Source organism: Echeneis naucrates, chromosome 9 (assembly GCF_900963305.1).
Source record: "Echeneis naucrates chromosome 9, fEcheNa1.1, whole genome shotgun sequence".
Classification (NCBI taxonomy): domain Eukaryota; kingdom Metazoa; phylum Chordata; class Actinopteri; order Carangiformes; family Echeneidae; genus Echeneis; species Echeneis naucrates.
Genome location: NC_042519.1, coordinates 21,306,666 through 21,321,596, shown reverse-complemented (window position 1 = coordinate 21,321,596; position 14,931 = coordinate 21,306,666).

The window sequence follows — 14,931 nt, the reverse complement described above, 5'->3', positions numbered from 1 at the left end:
TTTGACTCAAAACTCAAGGTTATGTTAGCCTCTAGGCAGCTGGCGAACAAATAACTCCCTTTTTAAAGTGAGATATATCTGCAAAATCCTATTGAGGCTCTGTTGGCTCCGAAGCGGCAGGCTTACATCTATGGCAACTCTGAATAAAATGGTTGCAAATTGTCGTTTGCCTCTGCAGACTCCGATCAGGGCTTTGGTTGCCTCCTGATGCTCCGTGCTAATAACTGCAGTGTCTATAAGAATAAATTGCTTGTGCATTGTTATTTGACTCTGCGGACTCCAGGTAATATCTAAAGCAACCAAAGTGACATTAGCTGCTTAACAGCATGCTAATAATCTCCATCATCGTCTCTGCTGTGTTACGCATAAAAGAGAAGCGCTGATGTCAAGTCCCACATTGGCAGCAGGTGTAGCTGTTTTGAACGCTGTTGCTGAATTCCTGCAGGTGGTAAATGCTGACAGTCATCTTCAGGACTGAAGGTTAATGATGAAGTGTGATTATCCTTTTGACTTATTTCAGTGGCGATAAAGTCGCACGTATTTTGCTATGATGCCAAATGCTTCAAGCTGAGAGAGCACTTCATCCAACGTGGGCGTCTTTGTCTCTTTCCTGAAGTGGTCTTTCAATCAGAAGCCCCCTCGGCTTTTTGCCCCCCACATACAGCATTAGCCTGAGGCCAATCACAGCAGTCGGAGGGCCGAGAGCCGTGTGCTTTCACTTGTGTCAGGTCAGCTGTCAACAGCGCCTCTTCTTCTCTTTCCTCTTGATTACCAGTGTACATTTCCACGCTGCTGTGTGACAGCACTTACTTTGGGTGTGTGTGCCCTCTGAGGTAGAATGGCCAGACTATGAGAGAAGAAACGGAAAAGAAGTGCAGCCTCTGAAGCCAAAGGCTCTCGTTCTCTCTCTATTTGCATCCAGTCTTTCCACATTTCTCATTACTAAACTTCATACCTCATCACATCATTCATTTTTATTCAAATATGTGTTTTTATCCTGATTAAACGTCACACTCAGCTCATTTTGTCCTCAATGAGATTCATAATGGAAGTAATAACTTATTTCATTTAAACATCTGTCATTTAAATGGCAGATTCATCCTCCCTGTATGATTAATGAATTTTTGTAGCTCTGAGGAAAGGGAAACGTTGGCATAAATTCAACTGAACAGGGGGAATTCTTACACTCGTTGCCTTTTTATTTATCTAGTTTGCTGTTAGCCACTGAGTAGGTTATGCAGCGACGTAACTCTGCAGTTTAAAAACGGCAAATCTGTAGCTGGAGTCCCGCAGAGTCTGATATTACTTCATGCATACATTCCAAAAGGACTCTTTAAAATGGAAATGAGAAACATACCTCATTTAACATCTTTCCCATCCAGAAAGGCATGAGTAATGTTCCTGATTATATTCCTACAGCCCGACGTCAATAAGGGAGGGCGGGGGGGGGGGTCTTGGTGGGCAAACTGGAGACCAGCAGACGTTACAGACGGGTTGTTGTGGTGCGTTGGAGTCCTTTTTATATGTCTCACGTGTAGATATGCTGCCTTGATGGAAAAAAATTGAAGAATCCACTTCAATGGAGCCGCTCAATGGGCCCTGTCAATCAATCTGCCCCCCCCCCCCCCCTTATCCCAGACTTCCCATCACAACAGTATTTCCCCACGTTAAGTCTGTGGTCGATATACTCCCCCATCATGAAAGACTCCATTTCCCTTCTGACACTATGACTGCGCGTTTGTAGCCAGGAATCGACGCAGATGGACCGGGTCTTTATTTCCTCTTCCACCGCTCGCAGTCCTCTCAATCTGTGTTGGTTAGCAACATGTTGTGTAACTGACACACTGGGCACCAAAAAAAAAAAAAAAAAAAAAACTCTGCAAATGATTCATTGCATCAGTGTCAAGACTTGAAAGAAAATGATTTCTTTGGGCTTTTACCAGGAAGAAAATGTTTCTGCTGTTACGGAGCGTTAAAGGGCTAAGGAGCAAAAACATGGCCTTTCCTTCAGATGTCAAAAAAAAAACAACAACAACAAAGGATTGGGATGGAGGTTAAACTGGCTCCAGCGTTGTTTCTATTCAGTGGAAGTAGCATTTCATTTCTCCAAAGAAACACCTAATTAAATTGAAAGCTGCATTGTTCTGTCAGAGCAAAACCTTATTTTGACATATTGAAACCCAGAGGTAACTTTTCTGCGGAAGGAAATGAGGATACAGAGAGAACACGAAGGACAGAGCTCACCGGAGCTCCAGCATTTTATTTATCTATTTTTATCCAATAAGTATAGTCCCTAATGCTTGAGGGAGCTGTGTCAGCTATTTATAATGAAGCGCAGACTTTCATAAATACTTCTGACACCAGAGAGTTCAGGAACATTGATAGCGACAAACTGCCATCATATATTAAGGACTCTGACGTCTGCTGGATCAGCGAGAGTTTTGTTTCCTTATTAAGTCCAGGTTTATTTGATTGAATTTCTGCTGAAGGGATCTATTCATTCACAAATGTTAAAATATGGATATTCACAGTTTGTCACAGAATAAAAGCAGCCAATGTTTATATTCTGCGCGCACAACCACACACAGCATCAGTACAGGAGCTTGTCTCTTTGAAGGATGGCCATAAGGGTGTGTGTGTGTGTGTGTGTGTGTGTGTGTGTGTGTGTGTGTGTGTGTGTGTGTGTGTGGACGGTGCGGGGGGGGTTGAAGGGTCCTCATGACCACAGAGCCGTATCTGAAGCAGCTTAGCAGCAGCCTCGATGAGCCAGAACGATAACGGCTTGAGCAAGGTCAGGAAAACACTGACTGACAGTCAGCTGGGCATCAGAGCAAACCTACCTTTTGAGAAATGTTCCTTTTTATCTTTGAGGTACTGTACAGATAAAATAATTTTTCTTTCTTCTTTATTTACACTATATTGTATGTGTGTAATGGAGCTGTGGGTAGCTGCGGGTAATTTCATACAGTCCTGTCTCTGCTGCAGAAAGTTGTGAACTGTGAAAGAGAGCAGGTCAGACGCACAATAGAGTGCTAGAAGAGGTGACCCGCTCTTGTAGATGCATTAGCGCCAGATAAGCTCCAGCTTGACTACACGAACACACAATACCATAACTATACGGCAGATACATACACACGCCTGCACGCGCACACACCCTCCCTCTCTCTCCTGTTGGAGCTGCTGCTATAATAACCGCAGCTTTTATTGTAACCAGTGAACCAAAAACATTACTTGGTCTGCATACCAATATGCTGCGTGCCGGCTTCGCTGCATGGTGAGCATAAAATGAATCATAAGTGGTCCTTTATCCACAGCTGATCAAATAAGTTGTTGAGTATGTTTACACGAAGAGAGGGTCACTTGTAATGTGATACTTTTGCTATTTAGGGATTCGGCGCATTTGATGTTCATCTGCATGCAATATTTTTTTTTGTTATTTGCATTTACTGACGGCGGAGTTAGTCAGAGCTTTGTGTTTGCCTGGTTGTGACAGCGAGGGGCTAATGTAGTTCTCCCTGTCGGATATCAAACCTCATTTGAGTGTTAAAGAAAGCCCCCCCCCCCACACACAGTCTGTAATGGGCTGCCCTTTCTGTCCCTCGGGAGAGATTAAGGATTCTGTGTCTGAGGGAGTCAGGTAACCGATAAGCTTCAACATTACATATTAAAGACAGAAACCTGAAATTCGCTTTTAAAAACGCTTTTAACCCCCCACCCCCCAAAAAGAAAACTGTAAATGAGAGAAGAAAGGACTTACCTCCAAACACAATGAACTCTGCCGTATCTCCTGACTTTCACATTAGCAGAATTTCAATATGAAAAAAAAAAAGCGTTAAAAGGTTTTCAGGTTTCAGAGAAAGACTTGCACACTAGTCAGTGGTGTCCCCACCACCACCCACATAGTAATTTCAGTGGCTCCATCCAAAATCAACAACTTGACAGCAGCATCATTTCACCCGTGTGTGTAAGTGGTGTTGTAAATGTTGCAGAGCGCAAACAAGTACAATCAACCATGAGAGCATTTCCTGACTCTTAGCCTGCTTTGGCTCATTCCACAGATATACGGTGCGGTTGAGTCCCCTTGAACTTTTTTTTTTTTTTATTATTATTATTGTTTGATCAGCAACACTCAGACAGACAGTATCCCGCCAACCTATAGCACCAAGTAGAGGTGAAAACCAGCGAAAGGTGAATATCGTGCGACGTATCAGAGAATGACCGATTCCAAATGAGTGTTCATGCTGTTGTGTATCCAATTCAAGGACAAAACGCCGAGGAATGTGTTTCTAAGAGAATATTATTCAGTACATTTCTATTCCCTGACTCCTTCTTTTGTCCTTACTTTATGGTCTTTATCTGTTTTTACAGGTGGCCTTTAATGAGGTCAAAGAAAATAGAAAAACACAGTTTGACTGAACAAACCCCCTCCGCCTTTTTGTACGTTTGACAATTCTCTCTCTGGCTGCGGCGCTGAGCTGCTATTAATGTCAACAGCGGGAGCTGAAGTTACGCTGATAAAGCCACATCAGTCGTCTGGCCAGGAAATGCACATTGGGCCCCTCGCAATGTTAAAATTGGCCCTTATCATGCAAGTCAAATCAATTCTCTACCTGACAGCTGTGGTTACAGCAAGTCCAGCCGAGTTGGTCATGCCTAAGTGATCTTGATTGATTTTTGTTTCTGGCCCACAGTCAATGTTTCACTTATGGTGCCGGCGCACCCAGAGGTCACGTTGTCAATCACAGCCCAAGACAAGGCCTTTGCTGACTTTGGTGTCGCCAATCAATAAAAAAAAAATCACTGACTGCTATCATAGGGTAAATGAAGCCTTTGTTAATATGTGAGCAAGGCGGAGGGGGAAAATCTTTGCGTTGATATCATTCTGTCTATAGTCGACAGTGATGATGTTGACACATTGGAAGAGGCAAAATACACGTATTTATATATCGGAGGAAATGTCCCCGGCTTCAGCAAAGATGGAACATCGACAAAGAAAATCATTCAGAACTGTGCCAGTAACTTGAATTCATAATTTGTTAACCTCAGTACACACATGGGACATGTAATGTCATCGTGCTCACGTTCGCTGTCACGCCTTTGATTTCGTTCACCTTAAACCTTGTGTATTGATCGGCAGAATGAATGGCAGCAGAAATGATTGAGCTGCTTACGGCTGGGAGTGTGAATGTCGGCGGTCTGAGCTGCGGATTATAGAGCCCCATCAGACAGAAATCTAATCAGTATGTGCAAGCTGCTGGGTGTATATGTGGTGAACTCCATTATGACAATGAATCCATAACTCGTACTTCTCAAGTATTGCATTTGAAATCAAGTAAATGTGTCCTCCCACGCAAACCGTTAAGGATCGGTGCAGTGAGAGATATCAGCCTCTCACGAGCCAATTAAAAGTTTATAAAGTGTTTTTTCTGTCTCAAAAAACAAAAGAAGAAAAAACAGCACTGTAAAGAGCGGATAAAACAAAATCTACAAAAAGCAAAACTGAGGAATTTACCTACAAGAAAGACGCTTTAATTTATTTTCCTGTAGAGTCACTCACTACAGGTTAGAGACGGGCCGGTTTTTCATTACTTTACTGTTTTCCTATTTGTACCTCACGCTCGCTGCTCTGAAACAAATGCAAATGAAGAGATGTTACGAGGTTCTCCCAGTTTAAAAAGGGACCTCCATTAGGTTTCATATTTTCGACCAACAAATGCAAAATATGCATGAGTGCAGGTATTTGTCGCAAGTTTCAGAAAAATCTGAGGGCTAATGAAAAAGGGAGCAGATGTTCGATGTCAGCGCAGTGAAATGGGGCCGTGGGTCTCTGTCTGCATTTGCATATTTGGAAGAGGATGTTACCATTTTTCTTTTCGAAGCAACTTTGAAAAGCATGACTGTCAACCTCTCATTTGCAGCGCTGGCTTCTCTAATCAAACGCCTCTGAAGTGGCTGATTAGAACCAGTTTTTAATTACAATATACATAAAGTAAGTTATGGAACCGCCAAATTATTAGCCAAAACGCCCCTTGTATTGCCGTTGCAGTGTAACTCGGCTAACTATAATGTGAGCTGTAAACTGTTACGGCTAAATGTACCTCCAACTGGAGGAAGTCTAAACGCAGCGGGGGGAGCTCTGAACTGCTGCTGAAGCCGCTGCGGCAGCGAGACTTGCAGAGATTTTCATGAACGTGAAGACACCAGGGAGAGGAGGCGGTCTAAACGAGATAAGACGCACTGATCTTCTTCTTCTTCTTCTTCTGTTGTTTTGAAGGTTATCAGATGAGATCATTTGTGATGAACGGACAAGGCAGCAGCTGTCAATGAGACGTAAGAGTGATCCGCAGCCCATAAAAATAAAAAAACTGCAGCTTTCAAAACATTGGAAAATGAAGCCCTCTTTTTCCTTTTTTTTTTTTTTTTTTTTTTTTTTTTTACTTTTTGTTTAATCAAGTTGCAGTGTACCCCCCCCCCCCCCCCCCCCCCCCCAACCAGCAAGCCTGGATACAGCCCTTCATTACATTAAATCAACTCTTTCTTTCCACAGGGGTATTTGCCAGCTGGCTCATGTCCACTTTCAGTCAGGCAAACGAAAAAGACACCACTTCCAAACTCATTACGTTTGGACAGCTGTTCTTTTGGGGTGGCTCTCCAAAAATCGTCAATTACTTGCCGGGCAGCCGCTGGCGGCTCGACGCTGGGATCTGGTGGCGGCGGCCTCTCGCCTCTGCGCACAACATTTCAATGGTGGCACCTGCCAGAGCTGGTGCTTCAAGATCTTATTGATGTTTAGCGGCAGTGATGGTCGGGGAAGAAAGTCTTTACAGTAAACTTGAAGCGATGAGGATCTCAATTTATGGGCTTGGAAAGTGCATCACGGTTAGAATGGCGTTCCCAGGGGCCACCTGTGCTGAAATTAAGGCACATCACATGGCGCCTGCTGTATTCTGCTGAGAGTTAGCAGCCTCATGTTTATTCTATCGCATTGCTGTGGCATGTCATGAATCAACTACCCTTCCTTGACAAGTAAATCTCATTAGGGGCATATTTGTTTGCGTGCGAGTGTGTGTCCTGTGTGCAGTCTACTGGTCTGGAGAAAGATGAGAAAGTGAGAAGAGGAGGAAGTTTCTTTCCGGCAGATGTTCACTATCTCAGTTGTCTGGGCCAACCGCCACACAGCCTTATGGGTAATGCCCAGGTGGCAGGACTGGGTGTCAATGCACGCACATATGGGGAGTGTGAGGTCAATGTCCAGCTGCCATTTGTGTTGATTTGCAGCGACAGAGGGAGCGGAATGGACGTCGGGGCAGACATCCTGAAACTCCACCACATCATCAGCGTTCCTGTGCTGCTCAAGTTTGCACGCGCTCATTTTGGTTCTGCTCACACGCACGTCACCAAGAGCCCATTTATTTTCAGCAAAGCTTTGCAATGAGTCAGCGAGGCTGCGGGCTGGAAGGGCACGGCTGTACTTTTTGTAGCCAATCAGTCACCTGATTTCACCTTCCAAATTGATCGAGTTGTATTATAACAGCGGTTGTGTCCGGTGCTTCCCAGGTTGCTACAATTTTAATTTGAGAGACAACTGAGGAATTACGGAATGGTACCGTTAAAAAAAGAACGACAACCAAAACAAACCCAATGGCTGCGTCAACCACTCAGAGAAAGGACAAACTCAGAGGCAGTTTTTTCATTTTTGTGCTCATTTTCAATTGCTGTCTCGTCGGTGCTTCGTTGGTATGAACACATCAAAACAAAGAAGTTATGAAGGCTGAGACCAAAGCAGTGACGACAAAAATAGATGGCTGTTCAAATTTTGGCTCCTGAACACGATTCAAATGGAAACAACTACATCAGGACAAATGAATATAGGTCATGAGTGGGGCAAAAGAAAGATTGGTTTTATGATGAGTTTTTTTTTTTTTTTTTTTTTTGTGTTAATGAACAGTTATCTTGAGATTTGTGTGTGTGTGTGGCAGGTGTTTTTTGCCCAAGAGTAGACAAATATTGCTGTTTTGTTTTTTTTGTGCAGTCTGATCGTGTGCGGCTTCTTAGCTTGAGGCGACGTGTGAACAAGAGCAGCAGTTCCTTCGATAAAGCTTTGCAAACAGGCTTTGGCTCATTTATATTACACCACTGAGGAAAGGGTCGTACCTGAAAATCCTGTCTGTTTGTCAGCAATATCATCTCAACAGGTACCCCCCCCCCCCAACTCAGCCACCCATCACTAATTATCGTTTCCCTTTCCGATGTAAACAACATAATATGTCATTATGCAAATGTGCACTTATGAATGTGTTTGCCCTGCAACAGTGTCAGGGGCCGCTGAATTCCAGCAGTCAAGAAGGAAATGCCAGCAAATTCATCAACACACAGATCGAGCGTTCAATAACTTCAGAGTGTTGCTCCACTCGCAGTTCTGCCTTATTTACAGGAAGCAAAATCTCTGGCTGTAGCTTTAATGAGGGCACAGTTGGGAAGTTTTGCAACTATTGAGACGCGTGTTTCCCAGAAACGCACAAAAAAAAAAAAAAAAAAAAAAAAAGCTCAATTGCTCAGGGCTCCTTCACAAACTACACCATGTCAAGTTTAATTTTTTTATGAGGAGAATTTGCCTGAGATTACAAAACGTTCCCTCACAAAGCTTGTATGTTTTTTTTTTTGTTTTTTTTTTGTGGGGGGGGCGTTTAAATGAACATTTTCAACGTAAACACACAGCGCCTGTATTAACCTTTGCCAATTGCTACGATCAATATAAATAAGAGGCTTGTCCTATAGCAGGTGATCATACATAAACAGTTCTGAAAGTCGTTAAGGTTGAATTCCCCAAAAGTAAAATCCAGATTTCCAGGCTAAAGACCAGAAAGTATGTTTCTTTTCTGATAGTAAACATATCCATCTGTGTTCAATTTGACATTTTAGGAAACATGTCAAGACACCCTCTGAATGATGTGTGCTTCCTCTCACAGTTCGCACACCATTTCAGCCCCACACTTTGTATTTCCTTGTTATTCAAAGCTGTCTTTTGTTGTCTGAACTATATAATTTGTGCCACACCGCCTCCGCGAAAGATTACATCTCTGAATCTGAACAGCAACAACGAACGGGTTTCTCTGGAGCTGCTCTTTTTGGCTGGTGTGTGTGCACAGGAAACATTGTGTTGTTGTTGTTTTCAGTGCCTGAAATGTTACATTTATTTATTTCACAACTTGCTCATGTGTTTGCAACTTTCCAAATGCATACATTAAGAAACATCTGAAAACGATGTGCTGCTGCGGAATAGAAGTGCAGGGACATGATGCCAGCCGGCGTTCTGATATAAGTTTGTGCCTTTTTTTTTTTTTTTTTTTTTTTTTTGTGGGTCATTTATGCCTCTATTGGATAGAGACAGGAAATATTAAGAGAGAAAATGGGAGGTGGGGGGTTGGTGGGCAGCAAATGGTTCGTCTGGTCTGGGCTCATTGTGGCAAATGATGGAGACGCTGCGAGCAAAAAAATGCCAGCCGTGCGGCGGAAATTTTAATGTCTCAGATATTACAAGTTTATTATTATTGTTATTATAGCTAATAACAATCAATGACAGAGATCCTGTAAGTTTACTTTAACCCAAACGGAGACGATTACCTTCAGTCGTTTTTACTGCAAAATGGTGACGCTCCACCACACCTCCTATTATCGTAACCATGACGACGGAGGAGGACGGGTACACCTGCTATCGGCCGTTTCAGATGGGATGGAACTAATGACCTCACTGGTCGAGGGACTCTTCAGAATAAAATGATGAAGCGATGACCGTGTCAAGGAAAATTTCCTTGAGTGTGCTTTAAAGAATAGGGACTTTATTTTGTAATTCAGATGTCTTTCTACTGTTTCTTTTGTCGTGGCCGAGTACAAGTTGACTTATATATGTAGCTAAATTAATTATAATATACAGAAAGGATCATGTATTCCATCCAGACTGTTGGAGAGTGACTTTGAGTTGTTCTGATTTCTGTTTGGTAATCTTTAATGTACCAGGAGTCTGCCCTGACATCATTACATCCTTTTGTAGAAACTATTTGCTCCTGATTATCTGTGAACAACTGATTCTGACTGCAGACAAGTCAAACCAAATAACTGAGTGAATTTTAATAAATAAATCCAAAACCAAATGAATTGTCAAACAATAACGTGGCACAAAGAGGGCGTCGAGTCTTGAAACCAAATATAGTTATGCAGCTAAATCCTCCGTAGCTTTGCAGCAAATTTGACAGAGAAGGTATGAAGAGATGAACAGGTGGAATGGAGACGGCGGCATATTTCCCCACCGTTCCCCACTTTGGCTCCTGCAAATATTGGAAAAGCGCTTCAGAGATGAATAGCTTCCAATTCCCCGTACTGAAATACTCAAGACACGTGTGCAGGTTTGTGTATGTAAACAACAGGAAGTAGAATTCATTTTCTCCACTGATTGGCACATCAAGGCCTCGTCTGTGTGTGCCGGCGCAGCGAGCGCAGTGGATGATGGGATATAGACTGATTTAAAAATGGTTGTCTTTAAATTTCCACTCATATTTTCTGTACACATAAAGACACAGCTTGGGGAAGACATTATATACTTCATCTGCTCAGGCTACTTTCCCTCCCCGACTGCCTCGTGTGTGTGTGTCTGGGGATTTGGATGGAAAGTCCCCATATTTGACAGTGGAGTCCATTTAAGATTCAGCACAACGCGCTGATCCAGGTTTCACTTGCTGTGCTCCCTCTCTCTCTCTCTCTCTGTCTCTCGCCCTCTCTCTGTCTTCACCCTCTGCTTTGCTGCCTTGTGTGTGGCACATATTCAGTTCTGCACGCACACACACACACACACACACACACACACACAGCAGTCATCTTTTCGTCGCTCTGCTGCACCTTTGCCGTGCTTCACTCCAGCTTTCTCGCTCTCTCTCTCTCTCTCTATGCAACATACTTCTTTCCAGACTGTCAGCTGAGCTGCAATGTTACTGCGGTACAGTTCGCTTTGAAAAGCTCAGTCCACTCAGAGAGGGCACCCCCCCAAGAAAAAAGAAATCTGACATTGAACAGAACAAAGTAGATTTGGTAAGAATATACTTTGACAGAATAGAGAAGAAATTATTTGTCTTATTCAGTGTCCGTAACTTGAAGTTTTTACTTTTGGACAGTGAACGGCTTCAGTCCAACCTTTGCGTGATGATATTACCTGGAAGTGGCCCGTGGTCGACGCAGCAGCAGCAGCTTTCCTCTGTGAGCTCCCGACAGAGAGCTCACTCATCAGATCAGGCTCGGCTCGTTTTCTCAGTACGAGAGGGCAGCGACTTGATGGCTGTTTGTGGTGCGGCACGACACGAGTGACGTTCCTCTAACGCAGCTGGAAAGCACCACTTCTTAAATGGCACAACCCTGCCGAAGACCGCAGGGGCCGAGCAAGAGCGACGGGATCAATCAGCCCCGACAGACAGAGCTAACAATTAATCCTACAGACTGAAAGTTGGTATGAACTATAACAATCCAGAGCTCCTCATTTCGGCGTCATCCCAAAGTGCACTATAACGGGCATCAGAGAAGAAAACGTGGCGTGACTGCTGCTATAAAGCCCAGACTTTTCCATTTCGCCATGTCCATCTTAGTATTTTCTAAACCTGATGAGTGAAGAGACAACCGGTTGCAAAACCAGCAGCAATCAATTTCTAAACAGCGGAGTAATTAGATGGATACTTAACATGCAAAGGCTGTAAAAACGAAATTGCAGGTTTTCAGGTTTTTGTTTTATCCCAACGTATTCACAGATAGAATATCAGACAATGGGCTTTTTTTTTTTTTTTTTTTTTTCAGTCACACTCTCCTCTCATCCTGCTGTTACATAGCTTTAAAGACCAAATCTGAATCTCACAGAGAAATACCCATCACAGACTTGTGCTTGCACAACAACCGGCACAAATTTATTGATATCTGGCTCTCCTTTTTGGCCAAAATCATCGATCTTTTATACTTGTCAATTATTGTGTTGAATGTTTATGTAGCTGCAGTATCGTCTGATATTTTCCCGTTTCTTTTCACGAGAAAAGTGAACTCTCGGCGTCCTGTGTGTCGAGATAGTCTCACACTCGTCTTATCCAGACTTTGTGAGAAGCAGAGTCTCCATCAGAGGATTTTACCTCCCAGACGGTGACGACACCTTGCCATTCTCAGGGGCGCGTTCCTTTTTGATATGTATTTTTCAAGTGGCGCCTCTGCCCTTGCTGCCTGAAGTTGCTTGAAGAGAAATATTTATAGCATTAAAAAAGGGAAGATGGAGCACTCCAGGGGGCCCGTAATTGGAGCTGGTGGGTAATCGTTTAGGATAATTTTGTCACTGTGTGCTGAGGTGCCGAAGTCGGGGGTCCAATGTCTGAATATTTCCACTTTTGGGTATAAATAAGCTCTAGTAGTTTGGATAAATAAACAGGAGCAGCTAATGGGGTGTTATAATGATGTGACTTTAGGTAGAGGATGGTACCAGTTGTTTGTTTATTACTCCAAATTTAACTATAAAATTGGTGGATTTTCATAGTCTTTCTCAAAATAACTCATGTTTTCTGATTTGATGCGAATTTTAAATGAGAACTCATTTATTTTGGTTGTAACGGGTGACTTTGCATTATAAACATGAATGTTCAAAGGGAACAAAAGCGCTTTGGCGAAGGTTGGGTGGGAAGATGGGGACAAAAGTCCTAACTGCATATCAAAGTTATTCTTCTCAGCAGTGGCTGTATTGCTGACATGTACAGCTGCAGACTGAGAGCAGGGGACCACGACTTGGCTGAAAAAGAGGTCTCGTATGAGCCAATCATATCCCGCTGGACCCAAATAAAAACCTCCCTTCTTTATTTCCTCCACGCTACATGGATTTCATGGAGAAGGAAGCAGTTCAACGGTGGCTGAGTATCTCGCTCAAACAGCAGCCATACAAGCAGAGGATTGTTGACTTTTCTACGGATGTTGAGTGCTGCAGAAGAGTAAGAACGTTGTCGTGTTTATGTGTCAGACCGCGTTCATATGCTCCAGCGCAGCTACTTTTCTGGCTGTGGAGTTTATTTCCTGTTTATTGCCCTTTTGGCGTTGGAGAATCAGCATTACATCACAGTTTAGCACGTCCCCGGCTGTGTGACTGTCGATGACGATCACACTAAACTCAATTTCTAAGGCAGTGTTGCAAAATGACGCGCTTTATTCATGCGACATCAGCACTCCAGAGGGAGGAAAATAAACAGAGGCCCTTTTAGCTCTTGAGCTAAAATATTCCTCTCAGGTAAAACAATACAATCAGCACGGGACCTCATTAGCGATCCATCCATCACTGGTACATTGAGCAGGTAATCAGGAGCTAAAGCTTTTAGATAATGATCCCTTCAAGGACGCTTGTTGTACGCCAGGTGACCTTCAACATAAAACCAATTACACAAACAGTTAATCATGCTTGTGGCCGCTCGCGGAGAACACATGACAAACGGCCGCAGAGGAGCGAGTCCTTCGCCAAATTACAGCACAAGTGATTTTCTTTATCTGGACACATACATCACTGTGAGAAATGAAAATGATCTCCGCTGGACTCATGTTAACAGTAAATGAAACGCTAAAGCCGCCTCAAGGCCACATCTGTCTCACCGATATCGACACTTCACCGGCTTCAAAAGGCATCATTGCACTTCTTCCACACAGCTTTAGATGCTTTAAAAAAAAATAATAATAAAAAGCTCTCAGCATGTTGGGTTTTTTTTTTTTAATGATCCGAGCTCATTTGGATGTTTCTGCACTCGAGGAGCAGAAAAGACTCGAGGAGCCCACTCACATGATGGAAAAACATTGGTCAGATAAATGTTTACTGGAATAACTGCTGAGAGGTGTTTTTAAATGTTCTTATCAGTTTAGAGAGGGTCTGATAATTGAATTTTTTTCAAGGAGACTAATTACCTCTTCTGAATATTGTCAGAGCAATGATTCAGATACGAGCTTGTGAAACCAAACCAAATAACTCCCAACTGGAAATGTGAAGACAATAAATAATAACAACGGAGAACCGCGTTTCTGATGTGAAAAGTACATTACGATGGTGCTGAATTAATTAGCCTTGCATCCTCAAGATGAGCCAACAGCTGCAGTGTGAAATGGACCCGAGCGCGTCCTAATCCCCCTTCTGATACGATCAACTGTGTTTTGCTTTTTGTCTGCATGCAGAATAGCTTCTTCACACGAGCGCGTTGTTTTTTTTTTTTTTCTTCTTCTTTTTGTTGTTGTTTCTTTTTTCCCCCCACTCGCTTTTGAAGGTCGACATGTGGCCTGCCACGTCCAACAGTTGTTTTGACAGCGAGACGCAAAAGGACACCACAGGCCCGGAGGAGTCCTCCCCTGGAAAGTCTTTGAAGTGAGGGATCTTCGAAAGCGTGAGGCTGCACGTTCGGTTGGAGGCAGCGGAGAGAGAGAGAGAGAAAGAGAGAGAGAGAACTTATGTAAATCTCCCCGATGGGAATAACCGCGTTTGATCGATGGCATTGAGGGAAGACTCACTAGAGGATGTTTTCTTTACTGTAACATGATTTTAATAAATGCATTCTCAATCTTTTCTCAAGGTTATTTAGAGGTCATCTGAGAGAGCGCTAACATTGCATCCTTAAAAAAAAAAAAAACAGCAGCTCTCGTACAAGCCGGACAGCATGAACTCTCCTTGTAGCACACCTTTCGGCTTTTTTTCGTTTTACACTTCACATTCTCATTCATCTCACCTTGTTTATTTTTCCACCTCGTCTGAGGGTAATGGAAACGGGCAGGACAGCCAATTGTAGACGATCCCAATGAAATTACCTCTGCAGAACAAGGCGCACATCGGCTCCCAAGCAGGCCAGGCCCCTTGGTGTTGATAGTCCCCAAGATGAAACTGCATCCCAATTAAAC